A 9,754-nucleotide genomic window follows, 5' to 3' on the forward strand; every position below is an offset into this window, starting at 1 on the left:
GCATAACCAAATTATGTGACCGCTCAAGGGAGAAAACTAAGAAGTCATCATGAGGGCTTCCCTGGTGGCTCAGTAGTAATGAATCCACCTACCAATGCAGGAGACATGGGCTCTATCCCTAATCTGGGAAGATCCCAGATAGTTCCAAGGCAGGAACTATGTCTTCAATTTCACTTATTTTCTTTCACAGTATCTGCTCCAAGATACTGGTCCAAGTGTGTCATATGTTCCATCTCAATACTCACTACAGCCCCATGGGGAATGTACAGATCCATTTACAAATTAATAAAGTGAGATGAACAGCAAGTTTTTAGTAAATAGTGGTTGATCTAAATAAATGGAGCCCAATAGAAAGTTCCTAATTAGGAGACCAGGGTTCAATCCCTGGGTTGGGAAGATCCCCTGGAGAAGAGAATGACAACCCACTTCAGTATTCTTGCCTGGAGAACCCCATGGACAGAGGAGCCTGGCAGGCTACAGTCTATGGGGTCGCAAAGAGTTGGACACGACTGAGTGACTAACACACACAATAGAAAGTTCCTAGAACTATTAGCAAAGAAGCAGTAGCCAGTGACATATTTTTAAACGAGTCTATTATGCTTATCCTTAGTCACTAGGTATAGCACAGACACCTATTAGCTTCCCAATATCTATTTTCTTCTTCATGAGAAACAAAGCTCTGAGTTCCTTCCCCAGAATTCCTTGCAGCTAGGTATGGCCTTATGGCTAAGTTCTCACCAATGAAATGTATATAGAAGTGTTGTATTTCTGGGGAAGATTTTTTAAATGGAGTCCAACCCGTCTTCTTCTCCTTCCTCTTTCCTGCTGTTCAAAATATGTATGTAATGCCGGTATTTGGTGGCCTTTTTGATCCATGAGGTGACCTTGGGAATCAAAGCCACAGACAACTGAACAAGATAAAAAGTGTTGGTGCGTGCCACAGTGAAGCCATCATACCAACTCTGGCTGTCTACACATAAACTGCTTTTGCATAAAAGAGAACAAGATTTCTAGCTTGTTTAAGCCACTGTTAATTTATTTCCTGTTATATGCAGCCAGACCTAGAGCAAATTAACAGTTGGCATAGACACCTACAAAAATGTTTATTTGATAGCTGTAACAAAAGGTTATGTTCATATTTGAAGAAGATTAAATATTTTTTAAAGTAAACAGTTTTTTTGCTTACTCATAAAATTTTTTTTCTGATTGTGAAAGTAATACATTTGTTTTGGAAAGTTTTAAAAAATACAGAAAATCAGTAAGAAGAAACACTTTCACTTCTCTCTAATTCTACCAATCAGAGCAAATGCTCTTACTACTTTGGATTTTACACAAAAGTGTAAAATTAATATAGAAATCCTCAAATCTTAAAGCTGAAAGGAACCCTAGAAGTCGTATTGTCTGGCATTATACCAAAGCCAGAATCCTTTCAGTAGAACCCGTGTCTGATGTCTACCCAGCTCCTCCTTCAAGAGTCCCAATAATGAAGAGCTTAAAGCTTTATGAAATAGTTTAGTCCCCAGTTAGAGTCATTTTATCTTCAGCTCTATCTTATATTAATGAGAATTTGCCTCTCTAACTTCTGAAGCAATCAAAAATAAATGTTTTATCTCTTGAATATCAGATTCTTTTAAGTTTTGAAGATAAACACAGAAGCTATATTTTCTATAATCAGTCACAAGCTATGTGCCAAGCATTAGGACATGAATGAAAACATAGCTCATGCCTTAATCCAGGTGACAAGTAGTGAAGGCCGACGAGGTGAGGATAGAAGTAAATATGTTCAGAAGACTTTTTAATAACAGAATTTGATAACCAACTAAATGAGGAGGGTCAAGGAGCCAAGCAGTAAGGTGGGTATTGATGTCTTCAATGAAATGGGTAATATTCAGATAGCAGCAGCAATGTATTTGCAAATTAGTGGTCATGGTGGGAATCAGGGTAAGAGAGTTCAAAGAGATATATTTTGAAAATAAATTTTTTGAGGTACATATGGGACACTCAAATAGGGGTTTGCAATAGAGAGTCAAAAACATATGTCTGGAGTATAGAGGGACTTTCATTCTCTGCTATATTGTCCTCTTAAATCAGCTCTTAGAGACAGTGGAGGGATTTGAGTGTTGTGCCCTTGAGTGATATTATGATCAAAGAATCAAAGACTATGTATGTCTTGCTCTAGACACTGTCATCCTCCCTTGAGAGGTTCATGAAAAAGAAACAAATACTCAGAAATAATAGAAAAGGAAAAAAAGGAAAAATTAAATCCTCATCACTTTATGAACTTAAACCCCAGTACCCAGCCCAAAAGATACTCTAGTATTTAGGCTCAGCCATTTGGTACATAACCTTTCCTATGTTACTTAGCTTACATACCTTCAGTGCAAAGCAGATTGTGAGTGAGTCTAACCTGCTAACGCTTAACCTGTTCCCAAGTTTTAGATCTTACCATGTTCCAGTCCCATGTAAAGAAAAAAAAAAAAAAAAGTGAGTTAGTTGGTTGGCTATGATTCAAGAAGGTAGCCCTGAGTAAGCTTTATCACTTCTGCCATATGGATGGCAGAGCACAAAGAGAAAGGAAAAATGTCTCCCATGGCAGAATATGCCCTGACTCCTCCCACTTCAAGCAGTGTTTTAGGGAGAGTGGCAAACCAGTCACATCCTAGAGCTGACCTGTTAACACACAGTGACCGTGCCTACTGGCAAATAGGGTGTAATCATGTCTCAGAATTAGATGGATCCAAAACAGTACTCCTCCTCCCCAGATGTAGATAAAACAGAGGAGGGAAAACAGGCTATCCCTCCTTCAGTAACTTACAGAACAGTTTTCTAGACTTATTGGTTTGTATTAAGCTTGGGGCCAAGGTTATTTTCCTAAGAACTTCTGAGATCTCCTCCATCATATATCCATGTCATTAAATTATGAACACTTAATGAGAAATGTCCATTTACCTCTGTTAGTTTTAATCTTGCTGTTTTTGTTTCCCAATTCCAGTCTATGATAATTATATTTCAATCTCCATTTCATCATCTAATATATTACCTCACACTCCCAGCCTATTTCTCTTAGCTTTGGTTCACTTCCAAATTTGCTTCATGTGGTTTTGGGGTCTTCATTTAAATAGCTGATAAGAGTGAAAAAAGAAAAGGCCAAGTTCAGAGGTCTGGGACCCACAACCAAAAGCCTCATGCAGTATTGGTTTAGAATGTAAATCATTGCAGTCACTATGGAAAAGTAAATGTGCCTGCACATTCAGTAGACATTTAGGCTGATTCCATGTCTTGGTCATTGTGAATAATGCTATAGTGAAACATGGGGATTAGGAGGAGACAGGAGCCAGGGTGGTGAAAATGAAAATCCGGCTACACACACCACAAGTATGTGAAAGAGGACCAGCTCTCTCAATTTTCAGTTTTCCCCCTCTCCCTTCCTCCTTGACTCCCACTTAAAGACATCCCTATGAAAAAAATCAGCAAAGCCAGTAAAGGATTTCTGTCCCCTGCATGTTGTTGATACAGTAGCCAGCACTGGACTAACGATTACTATGTCACATTATACTTCTAACTAAGGACACAATTTCCTATTCTTCATCCATAAATTATCTTTGAAACAGAGTGGAGTGCGCTTAGACCCACTGGACAAACTTACTCTCAGCAAAGTATTTTATCATTTATCAAGTAAGACTGTGTGGCTTAAACCTTAAAGGTCAATTTGAAGCTTCCTTTTGCTCTAGCAGTTCATCAGTGCCCAAAGAGACTTTGAGACAAAGGGTAAGATGAACAGTGTAAGAGGGAAAGTTCTTAGTGGACAAGGTAAAAAAAAAATGCTCAAGGGCTAGTTCTCTCTCCAGAACTAATTAGATGCATGACCTTAGAAAGCCACTTAATCCCCCCAAGTCTCAGTTGTCTCATCAATAAAATGGATATATGACCACTTTTCCTCTGAGAACCAAAACTCTCTACCCCACATTCAGCCTGGACACTGAGAACCCAAACCATACCTTACTGGCCACACTAACATGACTTTGCTATTCTATGTCTTCATTAGTATTACTTTACTTTTCCAGAACTCTTTGTTTATTATAGGATCTTGCCAAGAGACCCATCAACTCTTTGATGGAAAGCGTGAATAGATAATTTGTACTCTGGTATTCTTTGAATCACTCATCTCAAAATCATCATCTGGCTCTTTTCACCAATCCTGGACATATAGTGATTCTTTCCAATCCCAATCAAGTCTCCCTACATTGAAAGACTTGCCTTAAACCAGACTTCCAATGTTCAATAAACTCTAAGCTTACCTTCATCCCTCTGTGTTGTTGTGTGAGTGTTAGTTGCTCAGTCGTGTCTGACTCTTTGCGACCCCATGCACTGGAGCCTGCCAGGCTCCTCTGTCCATTGAAGTTTCCAGGCAAGAATACTGGAGTGGGTTGCCATTCCTTTTTCCAGGGGATCTTCCCCACCCAGGGATCCAACCCAGGTCTCTTGCATTGCAGGCGGATTCTTTACCATCTGAGCCACCAGGGAAGCCCTCTGAGACAGTATCAAAACAAGAAACTCAACTTTGTCTTATCATATGTTGGTGATATTGGGGGAGCCAGCTTTCAACATCTCCTAGAATCATTGTGATAATATATGTGAAAATGTTTTGAATGCTTTGAATTGGAATGAACCAATGAGTTGGTAGAATGACCATGGGCTAGCCTTTCCTCTCTCCTGTGTGATATCTTTGCAATAGGCAGTAAATAATACCCTGCTAAATTGGAAGGTGCCAGAAGGGGATGTAAACACCTCTGTGAATGATGACTCCTTGAAAGTATTGTAAGGTGTTGAGGACTCTTATACCCACCACTGGAACAAGAAACTTTCTCACCAGTACCTGTCATTGGGCTTTCTCATTCACCTACAGAGGCAAGAAAGCTGCCATGCTATAGTTGCAAAACCAAAGTTGACCTTTTAATCTAGGTTATAACTAGACAATGGCTGTGCAAATGGGTGGGTGGCCATCGAAAGATGCCTCCACCTAAGTTGCCAAATGTAGGACAGGCTTTTCAACCTGAGGATTCAAAGAATACCACCTTAATTTGGATTGAGTGCACAAACTTTACACATACTAAAATTGTTTAGTTTGGTTTATATGGGCTTCCCAGGTGGTTCACTGGTAAAGAACCCACCTGCCAATGCAGGAGACCCAGGTTCAATCCCTGGGTCAGGAAGATCCCCTGGAGAGGGGAATGGCAACCCACTCCAGTATTCTTGCCTGGAGAACCCCATGGACAGAGGAGCCTGGCAGGCTACAGTCCATGGGGTTGCAAAGAGTCAGACACGATTGAGCATGCATGCCACACCACACATCTCTTCTCTATATGTATTGTAGTAAGTCCATACATCCATCTACATTTCATGTATATGTATGAATTTTAAATTCATATCACAGCAGTTACTTAGCCAGAGTACATAAACATAGCATCTTCAACTCTGAAGAATGTGGCCAAAACAAGGAGTGGCAAAACAGACTTTGAATTAGCCAAAGAGTCTAATTATTAACAGGAAACTCAAAGTATCTCATATTATGGTCAAGTTAAGCATGCAGTCCAGTGCCTGACATGAAGAGCACCTTCAGTAAACAGTGTATGATCAGAGCTTGGTTCGTATCTGTCAGTATAAATATATTTCATGATATGTCTAGCAATGTTTGGCATGAAAGTGGTGTGATAAGATGTGTTGATTGATGGGAAGATAATTCTCAAAAAAGAAAACACTATATGAAAATTGTTTGATGCAACTGAGTAACCAACAAAATTCATATTTAAATAAAATATCATTATTTGCCTATTCATTAGCACAGTTACAAAAGATGATACACAGTGCTCTTATGGGTGGAACCAGATGACAGTGTTGGGCAACATTAGTGTGGGTACAAATAGATACAACTGGTCTAGAAAGGCATTCAAATCAAGCCTTTAAAATGTTTATGCCCTTTATTTCACTGCTAGGAATTTATCCTAAGGAAATAATTTTGGATGTAGGCAAACATCCAACATTATAAAGAGCAAGAAATATTGGGAACAGATTCCATTTCCAGCAATTGAACAATGATTCAGTACTAGCTAGTGTATATTTCACATTTATTATCTATAGAAACTACGTAAGGGACTCCCCTGGTGGCGCAGTGGATGGATAAGAATCCACCTGCCAATGCATGGGACATGGGTTCAAATCCCTGGTCCAGAAAGATCCCATATGCAAAGGAGCAGCTAAGCCCATGTACCATAACTACTGAGCCCACACACTAGAACCCAAGAACCACAATTCAAACCCACACAAAGCGATGAAAACCCAGCATAGCCAAAAATAAAAATAAATAATTTTTTTTAAAAAAGAAACTAAGGTTTTGCAGGTATCTCATTTAACCCTTACAGAAACCATATGAAGTAGCTAATATTATCCCCATTTTATAAATTGTGAGACTGAGGTCATTTGCACATTTGCAGAACTGAAACCTGAAAGATGAGGAGCAGAGCTGGGATCTGTTTGACTCCATAGCATTTTCTCACACAGCATTTCTAGTCTATGAAATATGATGCATTCAAATAGAATTTTAATGAGAGGGAAACATTTTAATGTTGAGTGAAAACAGGATAGAAAAGTGTATATATTCAATCTTAATTTTGTAATATACACACACACTGGAAAAACGTTTTCATGAAATTCCTACTCCAGGGGATCTTCCTGACCCAGGGATCGAACCCACGTCTCTTGCATTTCCTACATTGCAGGTGGATTCTTTACCACTGTGCCACCTGGGAAACCCCAAATATTATTAACAGTGGTTATTTCTGAAGGGATGTTCTATGTTCTCAGCTATTTTCTACTTTATAGTTTAGGAGTATTTCCTCCATTTATGCTGTTATTAACAAATTACTTTTATAAAGAGAAAAAATGAAGTTGTGAGAGACATCCATGTCCCCAGATAAACATAGGCTTATATAGCAGTAAAGATTCATCACTTGCTCTGGAATCTGGTGGTAGGAGCACCAGCATACTCTGTAGTGATCCCAAAGTAATGTCTGTTTCTTGGTTTTCATTTCTGTATCTCCATCCATGAGCTATGTATAATGTGGATGGATGGAGATGGATTTTCTATCTGACCCTGCTTTGCTGTGTGGGTTGTAAGATGCCTTCTCTTCATCCCTTCAAGCTAGCAGGTATCACATACCTGGTGCCTGTGAAGGTGTTCAGCCCTGTCCACTCACCATGTGAAGGGAATGCATGTGGTGGCCTTATGGAAGGGGGTCAGATTAAGCAGATCTTAATCCTGAGTCACAGCAGACATGCCACACAGGAGAGCCCTGAAAATACAGAGCTTTTGTCACCTGCACCCTGAACACAGCCTGAGCTAAAGAAATGTGGACAAATGGCAGAATCCAAGTCCACACAAAAGCATACAGATCATCTGTATGGTTGTTGTTTCCTTGCTTGCTTGAGCAACTTGACTGGAACATGCCTACAAAGGATAATTGTCAGGTAGAGGTTTGTGGTGGTGTTGTAATTGCAATGTTGTGGAAGCTTCTCCGCTTGACTCATAAAAATAAGATATTCATTAAGCCATGCAGAGAAAACATTTCTTAACTAGTAAGAGACTGAGCCACATAAACTAGGAGGATTAAACTGATTTTTTTTTTGCCATCTCTTTTTCTGTGACTCAATTGCAGAGTCACATTGAGCTCTGTGCCCAGACAAACACACAGTTTCTATACAGATGGTAGGGCTATCAATTAAAGGTCTGCACACTGTGGCCTTATCAATTCCCTACCATTCCAGCTGCCAGTTGGCTATAAATTATCTCCCCTCTCATCCTGCTCCTAGTCCATGAATTTGAGTTACTTTTAACCTCTATTGCTCTTCCTGCTCTGCTTTATTGAACCTATTTTGATGCAAACATAATTAACTACTTTTCCCTACATATTCATGAGCTAGTCAAGCTGGGCCTTATGAAATTGTACAAACCTGCCTTATGAAATTGTACAAAGAGAAAGAAGGAGGAAAAAGAATCAACTTTTTGTTACTATAACAACATCCACACAAGGCAGCAAGAATAAAGACAGCAGATATTAAAGCTCCTAGGTTCTCTATGTTATCTAGGGAAGTAACTATACAAGGTGGACTCCTCATGGAATCTTAGAGTTGGACCAAGTTATTTTTGAGATAATATGATCCAGTGTCCTACTTATAAGACAACTAATGTAAACCCATTTGGAGAGATCACTGCTAATTCACATCTTGAAGCTCTTCTGGCGTGATAACACACCCCTAACTCAGAAACCCATCCTTGGGTTCTCTTGCCCCAGTTGACAAAAAGTCTTTTTTTTAAACCTGACAAAATTAGCCCCTATCCTGTCAGAGTCTGTCCTTTCTTGTCTCTCCATGAACATGGGACAGAGCTTTTTAGGACTCCTTTATATCACCCCTGATTGCTTTATACCAAGGCACTCATCAACTTTGAGAAGTTCAGGGACAAATGGGGAGTGAGGAAGTCCACAGGAAAAGCTTCCTCTCTATGGTGTAGACAACTGCCCCATGGTTGATTAATTAATTCTGAACCCTTAGAGAATCACTCATCTTGAAAAATAACTTCTAAGAAAACCTGCGTGAGAAGTTCCTGGTGTAACTGCTAGGAACTTTCTCCATGTCTGGTGGTCCACTTGCCTGTTCTCTCCACATGGCATCATTCTTCAAGGCCTGAACTTCTTACAGCATGGTGGGCTCATAGTAGTGACACTTCTTACATGGAACCTGACTTCCAGGAGACAGAAAATGGAGGCTAGCACAAGCTTAATTCTGCATTCTGTTGGTCAAAGCAGTCATGAAGCCTGCCTGAATTCAAGGGGAGGGGACATTGACCCCATTTCTCTGTGGAAAGAGTGTCAAAAGCTTGTGGCCATCTTCAGCTCACCACAACTGGGGAATTTGGATTATCTGCCTACCTGAGGCAATTGGACTATTGGGATATTAAAAACTTGCACAGATATCCTTGAGTGAGAGAATTTTCTCTACCTACCAGAAGGTCTTCTTTATTGTGTGTGGTGGACAGAGCCTCAACTGAGGCCCACAGCTTCCTTCATTCAACAAGTATTTAAGAATTACCTTCCATATGTTAGCTACTGTTCCACATACTTGAAATATCAGTGAGTGAAATAAACACAAATTCTTGCCTTCATAGAGCCTACATTCTAGTGGAATGTAGATGGAAAAAAAAATGGGATAAAGTAAAAACTTTCATGATCAGGTGCTTGCTCCCCACCAGCCACTATACTTGGCACCTAGCTGTATATTAATTCATCAAATCTTCATCGAATTCAAGAACCTCCAATGGAAACCCATCTTCCATCCATGGGTTGGAAGAACCAACATCTGTGAAGTACCTACCATTTATAAAGAATTTTCATTTACCCTACCCCAACCACAGTCACGTCCGACTCTTTGCAACCCCATGGACCGTAGCCTCTGTCTATGGAATTCTCCAGGGATTCTGGAATTCTATGGAATTCTTCCTGACCCAGGGATCGAACCTGGGTCTCCTGCATTGCAGGCGGATTCTTTACCATCTGAGCCACCAGGGAAATCCCAACAATCATCCCAAGAGGTTTGGAATTTTCTTTGCATGTCAGAAAATGGAGATGCAGGAAGTTTCAAGGAATTATGAAACATTTGGTCCGAACCTTCCACAGGTCTGCCCAGATATGGAGACCTGGGC

Source organism: Dama dama, chromosome X (genome assembly GCF_033118175.1).
Source record: "Dama dama isolate Ldn47 chromosome X, ASM3311817v1, whole genome shotgun sequence".
NCBI lineage: Eukaryota > Metazoa > Chordata > Mammalia > Artiodactyla > Cervidae > Dama > Dama dama.